Raw genomic sequence first — 19,062 nt, 5'->3', positions numbered from 1 at the left:
GTTGTCAGGAATAACTATTCAATGGAAATACACAGACAACAGATATCCTACAATACCACATTCAGCAATTATAAATTCTAGCTGACTCTAAGCATAAGCATGAACCAAAGAGTGGATATTTAATTTAGCTTTTTAGGGTAATCTTTGCTAAAAGATAATTCAGGATATCAAACTTGTAGTGAAATACAAGTTCACACTTTGAACTTTGAAGAATACACTTCAAAATAGTGTATTTTTACACACTACAATGTTCTGTGATTTCTCACGCTCATTAGATAGATAATTTAAAAAAGTAAATAAGTGTACCCTTAGCATCTTCTGTGATGCATCTTTTCACCACTATGGAAATGTATGCACTAATTGCTTAATAGCTTATCTAATATGAAGGTAAACAAAAGCTAGTTAAAAATTTCAGTTGCAGTCCTTAATATCAAAATATTCTTATGTCAGAATAAACTGTGCAATACAGATTTTTCTTGAAGTATGGAAATTTTGTGACCCACTTCTGTAAATATAACTGTTTTCCATTCACTGGCTGCTCAGAAAAGTGAGTGCCTTCGAGACCTCTAAGGCATATTGATGGAACACTCTCCTGAAGTCTAATGTAAGCTGCTGTGTGTTCGACCATACAGCAAAAATAGAAAAGATTAAAAAAAGAAAGAAAAAAACAAACCCAGAAAATCCAATCAAAAGATAAAAACTGATGCAGAAATCTATTTCATGTTTTTGAGCAGTTTTTTATTACACAGTACCTATCTATAGTAGGTATTTATAGCATAGCACTGAATTGTTAAATAAATATTAAATATTGAAATTATTTTTATACAACTTTAATGATTATTTTTAATTATTTCCTGGCAAAAATGTAAAACAGAACATGCAATACAGACAGTACACAGATCACTTGCACATTTTAAAAAGCCATTGCTAACACAGTTCTTCCTAGAACTTGACTGAGGAGCGTATCTCAGGGTTTCAAGCAGCCTATTGTACCTGATTTTTCAGCTCTTTCCAGAAGAGTTAATTTAAAATTATTTAGAAACATGATATTTCTTAAACGCTTTAGTAAACATATCCTGCTCATTTTTTTTGCATTCCACCTTTATGAAAATTATTCAATCATCTCTTGTATTATGTCACTATCAGACAAAAGCTAACACTTGCTTTACAGTTTCTACTAAATTCATGTTGGCTTAAGATTCACACACAGTGAGGGCCATCAAAATGTTTCCAGCACTCAGGGTTTTGGTGGAGACAAAATGCCCCTCTAGACTTGAGAGAATATAGAATTAAATATTAATTTGATTTCTGTGTAGGATTTTAGCATTTATATAATTGAAGGTACAGTGGAAAAATATGGACAGAGTGTCGCTAATATGCTCATCAAAATCAAATTTTGTAACATCTCTGGTAAAATTATTATCACTGACTACCACGTCTACTTATTCTACTTGTTCTGTACTAGACTGTAGTGCTGTACTACACCCTTTCACAGCTGGCTTCCCTAAACCAAACCATTAATTATTCCATGTCATTGAGATGCACATAACCTACAAAAGGTTTCATTGGCTGCTTCCCATGAGGAAACTGACTTGCTGAATGATTTTTTATCATCTCTAATTACTTATTTTGCAAGTATATGTTATCTTGAAACTGTTGCACTTAAAATCTTGATACCGACAAAGGAAGTAGAACATATATGGAGTGAAGAACTTCCTGTCAAAAAAATCTATCTTTTTAAAAATCATTCTTATAGATCAAATGATTGAATTCAGATGGGAAGCTTCATTGAGGGGAAAATGAAATAGTAATGCAACCTCCTCTCCACCTTGGCATGTCTATATTTCTTCTAGTGCAGTGTTCACTCTTGAAATGCTCCTCTGGATCTCAGAGCTTACATTTTTGTATGTCTTAAGCAGACTGTTAAGGGGAAAACATGACATGACAACAGCGTCCTGATATTGAATACTTAATATGCTTACTTAATGATAAGTATTGTTCTGGAAATTGTATTTAAAACTTCTCTAACTTGGTATTTAAGATGAGGAGATATCTACAAATTGGAGGTGAAAACATGCATTTAAAAAGTGTGATAGAAATAAAATCCTTCATATTAAGATAAAAAATTTGTAATAGTGATACTAGTTTTTAAATATATAGCTATGTCTGTCCACATATAAGTAATAGGACTGCATAGAGGAGTGCAGTCTTTAGGTTGCTTTTTTTTAAAAAAAATATTATTTGTGGTTGTTTCAGATTCTATTTCTTAATTGATTCCTTTAAATATTGACTTCTCATTGTTAAGGAAAAAAAATTACCTTTTTAGAAACGACAGCTGCATTTAATAGCTCACTTTTTTGAATGTTGTTTATAACTTCTCCCAGTTTTCCATGTGCTCCCATTATATATTGCATACTCTAGTGCTCCTTATTCACTTAGGAAATTTTCACTTTCCACATACATAATGGCAATCTGCTCTATTTTTCTTTAGATCTTTTCTTCCATCCCTGAAGAACCCTTACTATTTCCTGGCTGTTTTTAAATCACCTGTGGATGTCATTGAATATTCTGCAAACAATCAGTAAACAGGGAAAAAGAGAGTTTGATTTGTTTGTTTGTTTCAAAAAGATGTTGTGGATACATTATCTGTGCTTAAAATACATTCTTTATTTAGAACAGTATATGTGGTATGTCTCCATGGCTTTGTGAAATGTTAAAAGTTCACTTTTCAAGGTCAATTTCATTGTACTGGAGATCTTGAACTCAGCAACATTTCTGTTACTCTTTTCTGTCCCATTTAATGAGATCTCTGGCTTACTAAGGAGTAAAAATAGAATTTTGAGTTCAGTGTATTTAATATCCAATTCTAGCTTTTCTTTACATTATTGCAAGTAGGCTGTGATCTGACCATTCTTTGAAGACCCAAATATTAAATATATTATTAATAAACTGCTTAAAAATTGATGTTTTTCTTCATAACAGAAAAAATTGTTGGAAGGGTACTGCAACAAGGTTTTACTATTAATTAATCCCTACAAGGGATAATAAAAGCATAGGATTTTCATATGTTAAATATATTTTCTTTTGTATCTTTGTGGATCTTACTGTTCCATCTGTAAGAGTGGCATTAGACATTTTTAAGAGTGGAGAGAATGTTAGGAATTAACCTGAAAAATCTTTCAGTGTTAAGATGAAAGCTTAGTCTTTCATTCTAATAGCATGAAGTCTTTCCTGATTATGAAAGGGCAGTCAGAAGATCATGAGAGCACAAGATGGATCATTTTCCTTCTGTCAAGGTTACACACAGCAGAAAAGGACTGGGTATCCGCTAAATTCTTTTTCACAGAATTTGTTCAATGCTTTGCCGTTGCTTCTGGAAGTGATAGTGAGATACCTTTGGAACTGAAGTTGTGAAACCTGAGTGGACTGGTGTGTGGAAAACTTCAAAGAATCAGTTTTGGATAGGGAGTTGTGCTATCAAAAACTGATCTCTTTAGGGAATGGAGTGATTCAGCCTTCCCACAAGAATCTGAATGATGTGTAAATGTTCCAGGGAAGATTTCAGTTGAAAGGTATTCTAACCAAGGGATAAAAAAGGTAAAGATACTGAGAATCTGGGCATCACAGTCAGAAGTGCTCTTTCACAGTTTTCTCTCAGGTAGCTGAAAACTACTTTTGGCAATTTGATATTTGCTATGGTTTTGTTTGTTTTTTTTGTTTGGGTTTTTTTGTGTGTTTGTGTGTGTTGTTTTGTGGGGGTGGGTTTTTTTTTGTTTTGGTTTGTTTTGGTTTGTTGTTGTTGTTCTTGCAGGTTTTTTTAAAATAAAAGTAATTTCTCTTTTGCTTATATTAATACTAGCAAACCTAGGTCATCCATTTTTATTCTTATAAGTACTATGTAAATATAGTGAATACTGAAGGGTGACAAGTAATTGTACATGGAATTCAAACAGCATAACCTATCATAATTACCTTTTCAATATAATTTTCTTATGAAATAATAAAATAAGAATTGTCTGTAAAAATTGCTTATGTGAGTGACCAGAATTCAGTCTAGGTAAACTAATAGTGAAGTTTCTTTATAACATGAGGCATCTCTGAGAGAGATACCACTGTTAATGATTTATTCAGAAGCTCATAAGGGTTTTGTATGCTTGTTTGGTTTTCCATTTTTAATGGAAAGATTGCAAAGAAGAGCAGTGATTACCATTCACTGTGAGAGACAAAACAGACTATAAAAATATTATATCACAAATGGAAAACTACTTGAGAGACATGTACATCATTATAGAGAAATTACTAAGGGAATTACCTGAAAATTGCTGGTGAAACACATTTTGATCATCCCATACCTCATTTTTACACCTTGATAGATAAGCAGGAGGATCATACTTGAACCTACAAACCAGACAGCAATTTTTGCTTTCAAAACTAATTATCAGTATTTACTTTTCCATCTACCCTTTCATGAAAGTTTATCTGCTAATTTCTCTGTCCTGTTTCTGAATTATTAGCATGTAGACTACAATCAGAAGGCTAACAAAGATGTATTAATAACATACTGCATTTCATAACAGGCAAATTAGTGATGGAAATATTACTGAATGATTATATCACTGCATTGATCAATATCTTAAATATAAGCTGAAAAAAGGTGAATTAGTTAGGGTGAAACCTGAAAACAGGATAATGCTGGTTATATTGTTCTGATTACATGACATGATATTATTTCAATGCCATTTTTAAGCAGGGGATTACACTGAGCCAAAAGACATATCAGAGCACTGTATTAATTCCCAAAAAAATTATTTTTCTTTAAATAATACACCGTTCAAAATTATTCTTGTCCTTCTTCTGTTGGAGACCATGGCCTAGCATTCAGTCTCCCTGCTGTCAGTCTGTCATTAACTCATACAGCTGTGAAGTAGGTACAAATATATCTGAGAGGTTCTGAGGGAGCCATAGCTCTTTCTGAATCCAAATTTTCAATACAGTGTTTTATTTGCAAATAAGGGACATTAAGACTTTATATACAATACTTTTGTATATTAAATTACAGAGAAGTTACTGTACTGCTGCTGTGAGATTTTAATAGAACTCTTGAAATCAAGGTGTATGATAAGCAGAAACTGATGTGTTATATTAGGGGAAGGGAAAATTACATTCCTGGTACCTAACCAAAACTCATATAATAAGCATCTAAGTAGTTAAAGATTAAATTCCACACAAGACTGAAAACTTCTGGTTCGTGGTTGTTTGCACAGCTAGCACATCCTGCTATACAAATGGTAAATATTAGCCTTTTCTTTCTGATCATACCTACAGGGCTACTGGTGTTGTTTATTAGTAAGTATTTTGGAAATAATGGATAAAGATGTGTGTAATGTACAAAAAAATCCCCAAGACAAAACAAAACAAACAAACAAACAAAAAACAAAAAAAACCCAAACAAACAAACAAACAAAACCCCAAAACCCCACACAACATAAGTGTATCTGCAAACTTTATAGACCACAGTAAATTTTACTATCTAATAAAACACTGAAAATTTATGAACAAAAAATATTAAACGTAAGATTTAGAGGTAATTTATAATGCTCAATAGTAGCATCTGATGTAGGATTTTTTTTTTTCCTAAATATTTAAATATTCTACTTGGTTATGAAGAAAGATTTACTTCTTATATGAAGAAGAAGTTTACTCCTGAGATTCAAAGACAGACAAAGATTAAGGAGAAAGACAGTACATAAGCAAACACACCAAGAGCAACAACTCATACAGTGATGGGGGACAAGCACTGAGTTGATAGTTCCTTTTCAGGTTTGTGTTTATTTATTCATGATATGCCAAAATAAAATATCAGTAACCTTTTTCTGCCACAATGTTATTGCTGCTTCTTGCTTTACTAAAATCCAGGCCTTGGTACATAACAGTACCTGATTCTGCCATCATCTGCCATCTGCTGCCCTGAGCAACTGACAACATTGCTTTGCTTAAAACTGCTCTGTTCTTGCCTATTGTGGCAGAAATCTCTCTGCTGCATAGATCTTTAAGAAAGCTTGTTCTGACTTCCTGACTTCTAATAAAAAAGGAGAGTAGAATTCTGTCTTTGTATCACAGAAAATCTGATAAACAATCTTTAACTTTCAAATAAAATAGTTGTTTCCCATATTGCGTATGCTGCTATGGAGTAATAAATTCCAGCACAGGCATGTCAAGATACTCTTCCAACTTAAGTTGCTCCAGCAGTTCAGAATGAAATATTCTTTTCCCCTATGCTTCGTGACAGTTGGAAGAAATTATGAAAATAAGATTAAAACCTGGAAATTTGTTAGCTTTGTTCTGTAAATAATTTTACTTTCATTCCTTCAAGGCATTTCTCCATAGTAAGTTCTCTTGTAAACAGCATGCATAAGTGGTGTCCTGGTTCTGGCCAGCACAGGGTTAAGTTTTGCAGTAGCTAGGAGGGGCCACAGCCAGGACTCAAACATTAGTTTTTGCCTCCCTCACATCATTGCTGGGGCAGGTGGAAGGGAGACTCATGTGGGGAGAAGGGGTTCCTTCCAGCTGATTAAGAGTGGCACCGATTCTGAACTGGGGGAGTGGTAGGGTGGTGCCAGTTCCAAGGCAGAGGGAGCAGTTGGGACAGTCCAGTCCTGGGCTGGAGTGGTAAGGGTGGCGTGGCTGCAGTCATGTCAAGCTCTGTGAACACCTTTGCTCGTGAATCACTCTTTTTTGTACACTTTTCTTACTACTGTTGCCATTGCTGTTGATTTTCTTATCTCTCTGATGTTTCTGTCTCAACCCATGATCTTTGCCTTTCGTGCCTCCATTCTCCGCTCCAGCCCACCACAGTGTGTTTGGAGAGTCTCAGTAGGAGCACTTAATTGGGGAGTACCATTACTAAACCATGACAAGTGGGTTTTGGGTTGAGATTTTTTCAGTTGTTTTGTTTGATTTTTTAGGGGCATTGTGTTTGGAGGGGGGAGGTGTGTGTTTGTTTTTCACGTATTGCATATCCTTTAAAGTATATATTTCCCATGAGGCTTTAAGTAGGACAAAAAGATCAGTTAAATACACTATCTGCCCTGCTACTTAACCACAGGGATCAATCTATGCCCCTCCTCATATTCATAACTTCCCGGTGTTGTCAGATATATCTTGCTTCACCAGTTATTCAAATTACTTACAGACAGTTTGTTACATCTCTACCATCATAAAAAACATCTGTCACATTATGCTGCACAAAAGTCAACGTTGACTTTGCTTCTAAAACTTGAAGTTCTCTGGCAAATTTTGTAGCAATTACAAGCTGCTTATGCCTCACTAAAATCCAAGTTTTTATTTAAATCTGTTAAAAATTATCACAGAGAGGATGTATTTAGAGGCTAAAAAAAAATGTGATGCACTGATGATTCTAATTAAATATATTCTTAAAAATCCTGGTTTTTATATCTGGAAAAATTGCAAAGGAACATTACATCTAAAACTCTGTCACTCCAATACCATTTGGTTAAGATTATTTCAACCATCATTTTCTGTCATCTGAAGGTGCCAGCTAACCTTTTGATAGAGGAGATGAACATTTAATGCACTAGTCATGTATATTGCACCAGTGTTATATTTGGGAAAAAAGTGGAGGGCAGAGGGTTGCAGAAATCTCACAGCATATTTACATTCAGATATAATACACTGTCTAACATACGGAAGCAGCAGTGTGTTTTTATAGTCTGCAGAGTTTGTTAGCATGACAGTAAGCATATGCCAGTTCTCTCAGCCTTTAAGAGGAAATGGGCTTTGTTTGCAGTAAAAGAAAGAAACCCTCGAGTCAGTGGTTATCACTATCTTCTATGTTTTAACTGTTTTCTTATTATATACTGTATGACAGAAGAAAGAAAGTTCACATAATTTCAGACTCATGTTAGTTGGTGGAGAAATAATGAAAAAGCTTTCATCATGCATATTGGAGTCAGTAAACTGTCATGCTGATTTGTAAGATCTACTCATTTCTATAACCAGTCCACTTTCTGTGTATATTTCTTAAATATTAAACCAAGTGGTCGGTCGCTAGAGGGCATCAAATCTGTGCCCTCAGAAGTGATTAAAGAAAGGCTGCAGATGTTTTAACAGAACAAAGAGATTTTACATCTCTGTATGCCTAGTGCTGTTCTGCAGATCATAAACCAATTCATGTGTATTTTTAGTCACTTTATGGTAGTCATTACCTCAGAAAACTGTGCAATTGAAAGCCTTAAAAAAAAAAAAAGTAACATTCCCCCCCACCCCACCCCCCCAAATAATATCAAAGATCTGACTTTCAGACTCTAGAGGGAGACTTATGTAAAGCAAGAAGGTGGAAATATAGAGTATCTTTCATTGCTGTTTACCATCAACTCAAGATAAAAATGGAAAAGGAAAAAAGAGCAAACAAGAAATGGGCAGAAACATACTTTGCACATCTCACTTGTTTGATGTCGTCTAAATATAGGTTTCTTTTCAAAGCCACTAAACATACTTTTGCAGTACCCTCTGTGTATGCTCATCTGTTTCACACACACTTTTATGTCCATTCTTTATTCACTGTCAGATGTCTTCTGCATTCTATGTGCTTCTCTTCTGGAACTGGACATCCTTTCATGTATTACTTTTATGAATTTTCTGGGGTCTTAGCACCTAGGAAAAAGATTTGCAGATGAGGATCTAACATTTTATTGCATATAAGAGCAAGGAAAACTCTCAAACATAGAATAACTCTTGGGTTGTATGTAATGAGGTTTTTGCAAGTTAGCATCATATTTAACCCCAGTTGGTGACTTGGACCACAGAGCTGCTTGCTCACTTTGCCCCAGTGGGATAGGGAAGAGTAAAGATGAAAAAATGCATGAAGTAAGATAAAGACAGTTTATTAGGTAAAGCAAGAGTGCATACACAAGCAAAGCAAAACAAGGAATTCATCCATGGGCAGGCAGTTGTTCAGCCACCCCTGACAGGGCAGGGCTCCATGACATTTAATGCTGACTTGGGAAGACAAACATCATAATTCCAAATGTTCTCCCCTTCTTTCTTCTTCTCCACCTGCTTTATATGCTGAACATGATGCCGTTCGGTATGGAATGTCTCTTGGGGCAGTTGGAGTCAGACATTCCAGCTATGTCCCTTCCCAGCTTCTTGTGCAACCCAGGCTCCTCATTGGTGGGGAGGTATGAGAAGCAGAAAAGGTGTTGACTCTCTGCAAGAACTGCTCAGCAGTAGCGAAAACCTCCCTGTTTTATTAACAGGTGCCAGCACAAATCCAAAACATAGCCCCACACTTCCTACTATGAAGAAAAATATCTATCATCCAAAAACCACACAGATAGATATAAATCAAAGAGATTAATACTACAGGTAAATTTGGTATGCTTTGGTTTCCATAGATTTAATATTTGACATACTTTAATAAACAAATCTCAGCTATTTAACTAATAAAATTAAGTAATTCCTGTACCTTAGAAATGTTTTTAGTAAAATTAAAGTACCATCAATCATATTGATTTGATATTGCTTGTTAGTGCAGTAGATCCTGAGTTAGATTGACAGCTTCTCCTTTATGAAATGAAGATAATATTTGCGTGTTCTGTTAGTTTTTTTTACCTGCCATATTAAATTGTAATATTGTAGGGGTTCTCCACACAAATACTCATTTTTGTGGAGAACCCCTACAAGACATAAAAATATCCATAGATTTTCTGCATCCAGAACAGTTCAAGATTCTCAAAAGGAAATCATTAGCATCATACAGAACAAAAGAAAATAATAATAAATTCTCCCAGGCAAATTAAAATTCTTGAATAGAAGAAAATGTAGCAAAACAGATTGTATAACTATTTCCTTTTCTGAAATCTTTGAGAGAAGGCCGTAGTACATGAGACATGGGATATAATTACAGAGAACTCCTACTTAGTAAAAGGTGACTGATACTTATGAGGCACAACCCACTTCTCAAGATTTCATTCTTGTACCATATCTCTAACTGTCAATGGAACACAGGTATTTCAGAAAATCTTAAGGGAGGATGTTAGTCATAGAAGTTTTAAACAATTATTATCCAGAAGAGAACAGGTAAGTGAAATCTGTTTCTGCCATGTTATTGAAATGGCTATATTTCTTTCTCACTTTCTAAGGCACCTACAAGGGCATTAACCTTTGAAATAAACTTTTATTCCCAGTATTTTGACTTGTTCTTTAAGGTTTAGAAGTCAATATGTTAAATCAAGCAATACCAAAAGGGTTTGATTTTTTTTTTTTTTTTTACTGCTATTCTAAGTGTAGATATGAGATTATATAGAAATACCATATTTTTGTTATTTTTATATCTGTTGTTGCATTTTTTGTCTGTCAGTGGTATACTCATCAAACACATTTTGGCTAAAAGTTTCTCTGAAAGGCTATAGAATAGTACAAGCTTTTTACTATTTAACACTGATAAGAGTAAAAATAGACATAAATAATGAAGTCTTTATTTTAAACTGCGAAAAGGAGATGGAAATTTTGTCTTAGAAGATTCCATAAAATTTCACTTGTTTATATAATCATAATAATAACACCTCATATAACAGAAAAAAATGTTAGAAAGGGGTTTTTCTCTAGTCTAAAGCAATTCCTCTTGATAGACTGCTTTATCACTTCTATTTCTGATTTTTCCATTGGAAAATATGTCCCCTCTGTACAGCAGAATAACATGAAGAATACCATTCAAAGAAAAAAAAGGTAAACCCTAAATTCCAATGTCAGCATTTAGGTATGTGGGTGAAATTTGTCTATTTCTCCAAAGTTAACTGTTTTAGGCTGTTGCACAGAAAAATGCCATAGTTCGATAAGTACAGTGAGTTCAACAAATGGTGAATTGATGATCAGATTGAAATTCCAAGTGTTTTCAGTTCTTAAACACTAATTTTGGCTTTATCTTAGTTTCTTCTATCTTTCTTTGCAAACAGTAGCATATCAACTATCTGACCAATATTATGTCATACTAAGAATTTTAGTATGAATAGGAACTCAAAGGTGGAGAGTCCAAATTAATTATTAAAACATATTATCTGGGTATCTTGTTAATATGCAGAGTTATATATTTTTTTATATCTTCTTTAAATATCAAAATTTAGTTAGGGAGTTTCAAGTTACAGTACGGTACTGTAAATGAGATCTTCCCTTGAGACTAAGAGAAAAAGACACAGCTGAAAGTGTGGTCACCCTCACTAAATGGTCGCTCACATTTTTGCTGAGTCTATCTAGCTCTGCTAATTATTTTGTAGATACTTACACTTATCCTGGAATTAGCCCAGGGATTCATTTTGCAGACATCAACACCAATCACTAATAAGTTATAATGAGTTTTTGGCTTCAGGTATGGGTAGACAACTTCATACAACATCAAAAACTTAGACCTCCCCATCTGAGAAAAATCTTCAATATTTTTAATAGAAGTTGATTGATTCGCCATTACTGATTATTAAGAAATGGCAGTGTGGCTTTGTGATTTAGTAATTGCCAGTAAAGAAAACAATGGGAAAAAGGTTGTTGCTCTTACAGGTGATGACAATCTGCATTTATTAATTCATGTGTTGTCTCCTAATGTGGTCCTGCCATTAGTACCCTAAAGATGAGCAAAAACATTACATTTGAAAATAAGTAACCAAATCAGTGCAGAGCAGTTACTGAAGCACACCATTTGTTCATAGAAACACAGTGTTTATACTTCTTTGAGTATAAATTAAAGCTTAGAATTGAGGTGGATTTTAGAAGCCTCCTATTAAAATATTTTTTTTCCGTAATTTCTCTTTTTTCACTCAAAATCAACATCTTCTTCTTTTGATGTTTACATTTGTGCATTTTTGCAACATGTTTTGCTTCATTTCTTTGTGTATATTTTGTCTCTATAAAAGTTGTTATATACTGATTTTTTGTGTGTGTGTGTGTGTAACACATGGAACTACACTCATGAACTCACAAAGATTTTCAGTTAAGTGCCTTATATTAGCTCTTAAGGACATCAGGTGCTTGTGAGATTCAAAGTTCTTCCTTGCATTTGAAATTCTGAGGCAGATAGACAGAAAATAAAGTGCAAATGTTTTTCATTAGTCAAAGGTTATCAAAAAGGCAACTCGGGATCTGTAATGGTGCATAATTTTCAGTGCAAATTAATTACAATGCTACCCATCAGGCTATGGACAAGAAAGTATAAAAAATATCAGATAAAATTAAGGTTTAGCTCCACTGCCAAAAATAAGATTATTTCAAAGAATAAAAGAAAATTATTTCAAGTAAAATAATTTATCATGTTGGTTGGTGAGCATGTTGGTAGATAAAGAACAGAGAGACATAGTTCTCAGTTTAGGGTATTGCAATGTATAGCAGGAAATCTACCTATGTACCTTATACCACCGTAAGAGAGAACAAAACCAGAACAAACAGTGACACCTAACTACCATGTGTGAACACTTGATGATTTAATTAACATATAAGCACTACAGTTAACTTCTATAGTCAGTCTCATAATAAAATTTAACAAATAATTTATATATTTACAAACAGAATAACAAATGTGACTGATTTTGATCAGTTAAATTCTATTTTCAGCTTTAAAAAGATCTCCCCATACATGTTTATGGTATACATTGTTTATGTTTAGGATTAATTACTTTAATTTGTTAGAGAAAAAATTTAGACAAAGAACCCAAGCAAACAAACTAACCAAAACCAACAACATTCCTCAATATTATTATAATTATCTGCATGTTAAATCAAGGATTGATTGTTCTTCAACCTCTAACCAATTAACATAAAATCTTGGTTGTTCTCTATCATAAAATAGAGCTTTCAGTATTCAGTAATTCTTACAGGAATTTGCTCTCTGTTTCATATAACCTCACCCCTCAGACAGATTTTCCTTGCAGTGTTGGACATATGGTCATGATGTTCTAACTCGCTTATGAACATACTACCTTGCAGAACATAAACACATTGATTCACAATAAAAACAGTTGCAATAACTGGAAAAGAGCAGGGAGAATTATTAATTCTATTGATGTAGTAAAGTGAGAGACAAAGTGATAGTAAAGTGAGAGAAGATTAAAAAAGCAAAATATTTAAATGTTCCTTTTGTCTGTCAGTAAGTGGAATGATAAGAAAAATAAATTGTGTGCTATTAAATCATGTTGTTGTATGAAGAATCAAGATGAAAAGAAACTGTAGTAGTATACAGATATGTTAATAGCAAAAAATAGGGATTATAGCTTTATTATCTGTATTCAGTCTCACTCCTCAGTTTTAAGCAACACATTTAAACTGACTGGGAATTTTGAGCTGACATTAGATTTGATCACCATCAAAGTCACAGAGATCTCTCTGACTCTTTAAAATTTCAAGAAAAACGAAACCAAAAATGCATTGGTTGTTCTTATTTTCACTTAGATTGAAATATAAAAAACACCCAACAAAACAAAGAACAACACCTTTCTGTGTAGAACAAATACAAAACATTTCAAGTCAGTTTCAGTTTGCATTTCATCTCACAAGCATGCTGCATTCTGTCAAATCCTGGGTTCCTTTTGTCCTTATTTTCCTCTGAGGAAAAAAAAAATTGTGCAGTTGATTAAGCAATATATTTCATCATAGAAGGTGGAGTCTAGATATAACTGGGGTTTTTTGCCAGTTTTCAAAGCATCCATTTGTCAGTAGGTTTTTAAACTTTATTAATACTTTAGTCTAAAGCCAAAGTCCCCTATGCATTGTTGTGACATTGGCAGTTCAGGATAGAATAGCTTGTGCAAAATGCTTGTCATCTTTACCATTTTTAGCATTGATATATATGGATTGATATATATGGTTTCTGTGAAGAGCAAAAAGCATGCTGTGTGTTTGATAACATATAATTTTTAGAGTGTTGTAAAACTCTTTAATATTTAGTTATCAAGTAAATCTATTTCAATGACAATGTATACACTGGTACATCAGTAGTATAAACTCCACAGGAGTCATGACAAAAGGAAACCAGGCCCCACTGAGCAAAATTCGAAGGGATTGTAGTCCTTTCATACCTCTTTGAAGGAAGTGATCTGTCATTAAAAATTCACTAGTAGCAGTAAAAAATTAAAATCATCACTACATATTTTGAAGATTCAGAAGATGAGAATATGGGAATTCTTAATGAAGTGAATGACATCCAAGTGAAAGCTGACCAGAAGAAATGAAGACATGCTAATTTCTTTCCTGAGGTAGCTTGCAGTAGATTTAATAAGAGTGTGTTTTCATGTCAGCTTTTTTTTTCCTTTTTTTTTCCTTTTTTTTTTTTTTTTTTTTTTTTGAAAGGTGGTGATGGTATTTTTCCATTTAGTATATCCCTAAAAAACACAAATGCATGTGTTCCAAATAGCTCCACTGCTTTAATCCTATGCTCTATCTGCAATGCAGGTATAATATATATTGCATGTTCATCGATACAAATGCATTGCTATATATTAATGTATATCTCTATATATGTCAACTTCAATACTACAATAGTAGTTATTCATTCCTGCAGTATTAGTGTATAGAAGTGACTTACCAAGGATGGAGAACCAATAAACATGTACATTTCAAGCAGAAAATAAAATTAAAAAAAATAAAATTAACAAGATCAGAAGCATAAATAAACTCAGTGTAGCCTCAAAAATAGATATACAGCAAAGTTTAAGTGATGCAAGAGGGGAGGAATGAGTTGTGAGGAAGTAAATGGTAGAAAGATTTTGATTTGTTTCTGTTATTCAAAAAATGCATGAAGACCCATAGCACCAATTCATATACTTCTTGCACTTTTCTTATATTTTTTAACTTTCAGTTTTGTAATACTGTAACCCTACTGTTTGGGATTTTGTTGCATTTTCTATTTTTAATAAAACCTGTATTGTTCTCATTGCTACACTTGTCTACCCTTTACATAGCATGACAAATTTGATAAATTTACCTATTTGCTTCCTGTGAATTAGTAAATCAAATGATGCTACTACCAGTGTAACCAAACAAAAAAAAGCAAAAAAACACAAAAAAACACAAAACACAAAACAAACAAACAAACAAAAAACCCAAACAAAAACCCCACAAACAAACAAAAACAAAAAAAACAACAGAAAACCAAAAAAAAACAAAACCACCCACACCTAAGAGTCTGGAATAATTGGAATTATTAGGGTCTGGTTAAGAGTAAATTTTGTATATCCGTTTAAAGTCATACTGTCAGTGACCATGTCTTAAGGAGGAATCTTCCATGAGTGTCCAGAAAGAAGAAAATCATACTTTATTCCTAAAGCAGACTAATTTAATTCATAAGAGAAGAAGCGTGGACACAATGCAAGAAGTCAGTCTAATCCATAAATGAACAGGTATGTAATAATTAAATCAAACATCTCCAGAGATTCCTGAGACTTATACAAACATCAACAAATACTTTTTTGTTAAGAACCTGCAGTTCTATTACAAATGTTATATAATTTGCTTGCTTTTTGTTTTTTGATGTCCTACTTTTTATCCTATAATCATGTCATAATCTTCTCTTTTTGGATTTGAAAAGTAAAATTGGGGTATTTTTCAAAGCAGATACATGAATATATGTAATGGTGAAATGATCCAGAATATTGAGGTCATCCTATATCTACATATCCATAGACTCCTGTTGAATTCCTATTGATCTATAGCTGGCCTCCAGGCCTTTTTGTTGTCTAATCATATTCTCCTACATGAGGGTTGAAGCCAAGGGAAAAAATATCTCCATTACTACACATAAGAATGCTTTCACCTATTTTGGAGCCTATCTTACCCCAAATAATTTTTCGATTCTGTTTTCTCAAGAAAAGAGACTAGTTTCATCTTCAGAGAGCTGTTGCAGTAAGTTTTCGCTGATTTAATAGTTTCAGGTTTTTTATGGTCTGTAAAGTTATCTATAAATATATATATATTTATACAACAGAGCATATTTCATTACTAGGGAGTGGGACTATGTGTATAGACAGATACATATGCCTGATTGTGTCCCACAATGAAAATATATTACTTAGTGTGTAAATGCTAATCTCTTTACATACATTATTGACTTATTTTTTTTTTTAATCTGGATGTCTGTATATAGACATTGGACCTGCTTCTATTCATGTTACATGTTACATGTTACATGTTATATGTTACATGTTACATGTTATATTTTACATTTCACATTTTACATTTTACATTCTACATATTACATATTACAAAATATAAACCCTAAATTTGTTTCAAAAATCATGCTGGCTGGGTGATTAAACTGTAACTTTTAAGAATTTTGGATCCTATATTCACTTTTTTATTCATTAAATACCTCAAGAATATTGATTCCTAATTTTTTACCTTGCTGTTCAACTCAGATTTACCTTGACAAACCCTGACTCAAAGCAACCTGTCAATTCGTCAAAATAGCTTAAACCAATTTATGGCAAGGCAAGCCTGGGCTATAACTAAGACCTTGGGTTTTTTTGTCCATACAAAGCCTTTGGCTTTTTACTAATAATGGCAAAATGTATATTCATTTGCCTACAGCAGAGACCCTAACAGTCCTAATCATATTCTCTCTCCTGGTCACTTGCTAAAACCAAGCAGAAGTTCTCTGAGCCTCCAGAGAAGCAAGAGTAGTGTAGAAAATATCGTCTTCATTTGGCAGCAGACCGTCTAACCTATTATTAAAGTGTTTATATATAGTGTTAACTTCTACAGATCATGAAAAGAAAAAAAAGTTTGATAATCTGTTGCTTGAAACATTGATTTTAAACCATCCCCATCTCCTTAACTTATTAACCTAGTTTTAGATTGCTTGCTTCATGTTACCAAAAATCCTGGAAATATAACATGAACTCATTTTACTCTAATCAGAACCAAACCTTCCTTTGCACATGAGCTCAAAAGCTGATCTTTTTAGAGCGGTTCATAATTCATGCTTACCATCTGCTTCTACTAAAACAAACTAACCAATTTGTTATTTAAAGATATACTCCTGGGTAGAATTGTTATTTAAAAAAAAAAAAAAAAAAAAAAAAAAAAAAAAAAAGGATTGAAAGATTGAAAACATGTTAAAAAGCTCAAGATTTCAAGTATTAAAAAAATTACATGTGATTGAAAAAAAAAACAAAGACCTTAATTTCATGTTGATTTTCTTATATATGGTTATTCCTGTATTTTAGTAATTGTTCTGTATACACAGAATATTTATAAAATTGCATTTTTACTTTTCTCATTATAGCCCCACTTTGTTTGTCTAGTCAGTTATCGTCATAGACATCAATGGATTTTGTTTGGGATTATGGAGAATCTCATAGTATTTAATAGCAATAAACAGATCAGTTAACTGGGCTAGTGGGTGGGTGAATGGATTTTAGCTTCTATTTCTCACAGAAAGAAAAACCTTAAAGTTGAAAGTTTATGCTAGGAGACTGGAATAGACAAGCAAAAAATAATCTCTAAGTGTTAGGCAGTGTAAATGAGCTACTAAATGTTGAAAAAATGTAGAGGTTTTGTTGTTTTTTTCTTTTCTCTAGAGTATTATGTGCTAAAAAATAGCTCCCAGAAAGTTATTGCTTTCATGAAATTAATTTTCTGTTTCAAATTCCAAATTGTTTCCATTCCACAAAGCAAATTATGGTAAGGGAAAGGCTATCTTATATCGTAATTGTCATGGTGGTTGAAAAATTATTTTTCTACTTTTTATTTTAGGAACAACCCCCTTGATCACCAAATATCCTTACTTTTCCTATTATATATTGATGGGGAAATCTGAGATTGTAGATTCGCAAACCACTTATGATGTTACTGTGTTAAGACATTCATAATATTATCTTAGAATATTCTTCAGAAGCAGAATGGATTTATTTATATGGCTTGGATTTTTGAATAAAAATGACTGTGAAAAGCTGTAACTTGAATACTGCATGTAGGGGATGGAAAGAATTAATAACCTTCAATCTTCATTGCTACAATTTTGTGTTCCAACTGATTTGATTCTCTAGATTAAAAGTGAGAAGTATTTGTTTATTTATCCCTTTCAAATATCTTTCTAGTTGGAGGCAGAAGAAATGGTTTATTGAAGGAGTTTTCCCTATAAAAGCACAGAAATAGAATGTGATAATTAGAAGAATAAGAGACTTGAAATTTAGACTTGAAATGGTGACTGTTATTTAGAAAAGTAACAAGGTCCTCATTCAACCTCCAGTGCAGGGTCTGGATGTCCTGTGGGTTGCTTGTCTCTGACAAAAAAAGTATGGAAAGAACTTTTTACTAGATGACATTTCAAGAATGAGCAGAAAAATTGAGTTTGTCAATTTCCTTTTTGTATTGCACTAGGTATGGTTTTCACCTAGAGTAAGATCATGACATTTCAGTCTTTTTAAAATATTACTTTGTATTTATGAATCTTTGTTTACATTCCCTACAGGCTGAGTTGTAGAATTTTGGTCCATTTTCCCTTCTCTTGTTCTTCACCGTGAGTGTGGTAGTGTATTCAGCTTGTTGTTTGCTGAAAAAGAACATTTTGCTGTACTTCTATTAGAAAGTAACTTACAGTGCAGTTCTGTACTAGCTTGACTTGTGACATAGTATTCCAGCAAAGAAAACATCTACCTGGTGCTTGCATACTGTTCTTGCATTCATTCTAATTAATTACAGATACATCAGTGTTCCTGCTGTTAGCAAGCCTTTAGTAACTGCTTCCTTTTTTTTTCAGTGATTTGTAACCACTGCCCATCCTGATATTCTTGAATATTTTTTCTCAGCTTGATGCTACTTGAAGTTAGATATCTTTTGATAAAGTTTCCATTTAGAAAAACAGTTTGCCTTCTCAGTTCTGTCTAAAACATCACTTTCCACATTCTGAGACAGAAGTGGCTGATAGCTTATAATAATAAGCTTAAATTTTAGCAAGGAACTGACCATCACTGTGGAGAGGTCTGTTTTCTGTAAAGAAATCTGTGTTTTCAAAGTTATACATCTTTGAAATTAGGTAATTAATTTCTTTTTGCACATTGACAG

The sequence above is a fragment of the Hirundo rustica genome, chromosome 5 (assembly GCF_015227805.2).
Source record: "Hirundo rustica isolate bHirRus1 chromosome 5, bHirRus1.pri.v3, whole genome shotgun sequence".
Classification (NCBI taxonomy): domain Eukaryota; kingdom Metazoa; phylum Chordata; class Aves; order Passeriformes; family Hirundinidae; genus Hirundo; species Hirundo rustica.
This window is presented reverse-complemented; position numbering follows the sequence as displayed.